This window comes from Schistocerca piceifrons, chromosome 7 (genome assembly GCF_021461385.2).
Source record: "Schistocerca piceifrons isolate TAMUIC-IGC-003096 chromosome 7, iqSchPice1.1, whole genome shotgun sequence".
Lineage (NCBI taxonomy): Eukaryota > Metazoa > Arthropoda > Insecta > Orthoptera > Acrididae > Schistocerca > Schistocerca piceifrons.
This window is the reverse complement of record NC_060144.1, coordinates 492,436,590-492,441,705: the sequence shown is the minus strand read 5'-3', so window position 1 is coordinate 492,441,705 and position 5,116 is coordinate 492,436,590.

Here is a 5,116-nt window from a genome sequence, read left to right as displayed (position 1 = left end):
AGGAGGGAGTGAAGTTGTTAAATGAGCTAGTAAAGAATTTCCAGCTTGCCTTCTTGCTATCGCGGATGACGCGACGGCATCGCGCACGGAGCTGCTTATATCGGATACAGTTGGACAAAGTTGGATGGTGACGGAAAATGCGAAGAGCACGTCGCCGCTCACGTATTGCGTCACGGCAGGCCTCGTTCCACCACGGAACTGGAGGGCGCCGGGGCAATTCGGAGGTGCGTGGTATTGAACGTTCCGCAGCTGTGAGAATAACGTCGGTAAAATGTGTGACCTCATCGTCGACGCTGGGAAAGCGACGGTCATCGAATGTCGCTAGAGACGAAAAAAGTGTCCAATCGGCTTGGGCAAACTTCCAGCGTCGCGAGCGCATATATGGCAGTTGAGGCTGCAGTCGAAGAACACATGGAAAGTGGTCACTCGAGTGTGTATCATCAAGGGCGAACCATTCGAAGCGCCGAGCTAGCGGAACAGTACCGACCGCAAGGTCCAAATGGGATAAATTTGCCGTGGAGGCAGACAAAAATGTAGGGACCCCAGTGTTGAGGCAGACTAGATCCGCTTGGTGGAAGACGTCTAGCAATAGTGAGCCACGTGGACAAGGATGTGGAGATCCCCATAGCGGGTGGTGGGCATTGAAGTCCCCAACCAGCAAATAGGGGGGCGGAAGCTGATCAAGAAGATGAAGGAGATCAGCTCGTGCCATTGGTGTAGACGATGGAATGTAGACCGTACAAAGAGAGAACGAGTATCCAGAAAGGGAAAGACGGACGGCGACAGCTTGGAAGGAAGTGTTTAAGGGGATTGGGTGATAATGGAGAGTATCATGGAGCAGAATCATGAGTCCTCCATGGGCTGGAGTGCCTTCAACTGAGGGGAGGTCATATCGGACGGACTGAAAATGAGGGAGAACAAAGCGGTCATGGGGACGCAGCTTTGTTTCCTGAAGACAGAAGATGACCGGCGAGTAGGATCGTAAGAGGATCGACAATTCCTCCCGATTGGCGCGAATGCCGCGGATATTCCAGTGGATAATGGACATAGGGTGAACAGAAAATGGAGGAACGGCACCAAGGGTGCTGTCAACTCAACGACTGCTCAGAGCTTGCGACCGACAGCATGGAATGGCATTCAGTCGAAGGCAGAAGATCCTGATCCATAGGTTGGTCAGGAGCAGCTCCTGCCACCAACGATCGGCCAGTTGACCGGCCACCAACAGTGCGCCTCGGCGACACGGAAGATGGCCGAGGGCGATTTCCGCCAGGTGGTGCTGTAGATGGGACACGCCTTGGCGGAGAAGGAGAGGAACTGTGTTTCTTCGTAGCCTTCTTGGAGGTATGTTTAGATGAAGGAGGAACCGATGGTTGTGAAGTTGCAGTACGTAAAAACTCTTCACGAGAATGCTCTTTTTTTGTAGACTTGGCGTCTGACTTTTGGGCTCGAGATTTAGCAGAACCCGACGAAGGGTGAGCCATAGAGTGGGCAGGCGAAAGAGGTGAGGTTGAACGGGCGATCTTTGCGCTGGCCGATCTGACGACCGTGGTACTAAATGTGAGGTCGCAAGTCTGCGTGGCCGCCTCCTTTGTTGGCCGAGGAGAAGCAAGGACAGCGCTGTATTTTCCTTTCTGAGGCACGGTGGGCTGTCGACTGGCGAGTAACTTTCGAGCAGCAAAGGTCGACACCTTTTCCTTCACTCTTATTTCCTGGATCAGCTTTTCGTCCTTAAAAACAGGGCAATCTCGAGAGGAAGCAGCGTGGTCACCCATACAGTTGATGCAGCGAGGGGATGGAGGTGGACAAGCACCCTCATGGGCATCCCTGCCACACGTAACACATTTGGCCGGATTGGAACAGGACTGGCTGGTGTGATTGAACCGCTGACATCGATAGCAACGCGTAGGGTTTGGGACATACGGGCGAACGGAAATTATCTCATAGCCTGCTTTGATTTTTGATGGGAGTTGAACTTTGTCAAAAGTCAAGAAGACAGTGCGGGTTGGAATGATGTTCGAGTCAACCCTTTTCATAACCCGATGAACAGCGGTGACGCCCTGGTCAGACAGGTAGTGCTGAATTTCTTCGTCAGACAATCCATCGAGGGAGCGTGTATAAACGACTCCACGCGAGGAATTTAAGGTACGGTGCGGTTCCACCCGGACAGGGAAGGTGTGGAGCAGAGAAGTACGCAGCAATCTTTGAGCCTGGAGGGCACTGTGTGTTTCTAACAACAGGGTACCATTCCGTAATCTGGAACAAGACTTTACAGGACCCGCAATTGCGTCGACACCTTTCTGAATAATGAAAGGGTTGACCGTGGAAAAGTCGTGACCTTCGTCAGACCGAGAAACAACAAGGAACTGTGGCAACGATGGAAGAACCGTCTGTGGCTGAGACTCAGTGAACTTACGTTTGTGAGCAGACATAGTGTAAGGTGAGGAAACCATTGCGGAAGAATCCCCCATGATTACCGGCGTCTCCGATGGCGCGCTCCTCCCTTGTGGGGGCCCTCACCGAGGGCACACCCGCCTTAGGTGATTGTTCACACCTCAGGTCACACCTCCCGACATACGGACGGAGGGACCAATCGGCACTTTCGGAAGGTATCAGCTCGGGTAATCACCCCTCCCTGGGCCTGGCCTTTACCAGGGGGTACGTACGTGTCCTACCTGTCTACCCGGGGCGGGGAATTACGCGTTACCCCGTCACCGGCTACGCATGGAAGTGCGTGGGTCGGCCTTCAGACACGCACAGGGAGGAAGAAAGAGAAAGGGAAAGGAAAGAAGAGGGGGTCTCAAACGCCGCAGCGGAGAAAAGGGTAAAGAGAAGAAGTAAGGAAAGGAGAAGGACAAAGGAAGGAAGAAGACAGACAAGCAAGGAAGAAGAAGAATGCGGTACATTTACAAGCGTCCGTCTCCGGACGTAGGCGCAAACCATGCTCCCAGAGGGGGAGAAAGTAAAGGAAAGAGCAAGAGGTGAGGGGGGGTGAAGACAGGGGATGGGGAAGGATGCGGAAAGGGAAGGTATGCAGCCCAGAAAGGAAGGAAGGCCACATTAGCTCGGGGCCCCGTGCTCGCTACGCACGTATCCACAAAAGAGATGTGGATCCCCTGGGGGGTCCGGCCGCTGTGGCCGAGCGCTTCTAGGTGCTTCAGTCCGGAGCCGCGCTGCTGCTACGGTCGCAGGTTCGAATCCTGCCTTGGGAATAGACGTATTTGATGTCCTTAGGTTAGCTAGGTTTAAGTAGTTCCTTAGGACTGATGACCTCAGATGTTAAGACCCATAGTGCTTAGAACCATTTGAACAATTTTTTCGGTAGGAGTGCCCCAGGGAAGTGTGATAGGACCGATGTTTTCCTCTGTATACATAAATTATTTGGCAGACAGTGTGGGCAGCAATCTGCGCTTGTTTGCTAATGATACCGTGGTGTTCGCTAAAATTTCCACTTGGTCTGATGAATGGCAGCTAGCACTAAATGTGGAAAAATATAAGTTAATGAGGATGAATAGGAAGAACAAACCTGCAATGATCGGTTACAGTGTTGCCACTGTCCTGCTTGACGAGGGTCAAGTGGTTTAAATAACTGGGCGTACCGTTGCAAAGTGATGTGAGATGGAAAGAGCACGTGAAAGCTGTGGTAGGGAAGGCAAATGGTCGATTTCGGATTATTGGGAGAATTTTAGGGAAGAGTGGTCCACCTGTAAAGGAGACCGCACATAGGACGCTGGTGTCACCTATTCTTGTGTACTGCTGGAGTGTTTGGTCGGGTTGAAGGAAGATATCGAAACACTTCAAGGCGGGCTGCTAGATTTGTTACCAGTAGGTTCGAACAATACGTTAGTGTTACGGAACTGCTTCGGGAACTGAAATGGGAATCCTGGGGGGAAGGTGACACTTTTCGAGAAACACTGTTGACAAAATTTAAAGAACCGGCATTTAAAGCTAGCTGCCTAATGATTGTACACCCGCCAACATACATTGCGCCTAAGGACCACGAAGATACGCTACGAGAAAGTATGACTATACGGAGGCATATAGATAGTCGTTTTTCTCTCTCTCTCTCTATTTGGAAATGGAACAGGAGGAGAAATGACAAGTAGTCGTACAGGATATCCTTTGCCACGCACGACATGGTTGCTTGCGGAGTATCTATGTAGATATAGATAGTACCGATTTGGAGTGGGCTTGACAAAACAACCTGGCCACCATGTTCACCTGATTTAACCCCAGCGGACTTTTGTGTACGGGATACATTAAAGATGGTGTTTGTTCCTCTGCTTCCGGGAAACGTCGACGAGCTGCTACAACGAACAACACAAGCAGTTGTCACCATACATCAAGACTTGCTTTGTAGGATTTAGATTAAAGATGGGGCATTTCTCGTGTTACAAAATGTAGCCACACTGAACATTTGTAAATGAAACTTGAAGATATACTGTATTCAGTACTGGTATCAAACATTTCTGTAAGTTATATACCTTTTTCACAATTAAAGCTTACTTTTGTGTAACTACTTTACAAACATCCTATATTACTGTTAAAAGAGTATATGTAGTGTGTGGATGAAGGCCGTGTGAGGAAGAGCGCGTGGTGCAATGCTTTGAGGACAGCACGTATTTTGTGTTTCTAATGGTTATTCCTTGGGATATCAGAAAGAGAGATTTGCCACTAAGAATTGTTTAACACGACAGTACCACTAGTACACCGAGGAAGGGAATTGGAAAATGTCCGTCTGCCACTACAGTTACGTCCCTGACAACAGCCCAGCTAAGTTCGACATCTTGTAACCTGCAGCTTATCAATAACCATTTCCATACTTCTTCCGACACAATTTCGCTACAAGATATCCAATGAACTTTCTTTTGATTGACAATTTTATTTCCCATTATCATAAAGTAATGTTGGTCATTACTTGATGTTTCTCACTTTAAGATGTATGAAGTGGCTTCAGAAGAATGGCTGGCCATTGAAGTAGTATAGTAGATTTCATTATCTGTACGTTATCAGTTTTATTAATATCAAAGTTGCTTAATGAATGATTAATAGTGTAGTTCCCCTGAATATTAATGTGAGTCGTAATAATAATAAACAATTATGATTATACCATACTGTC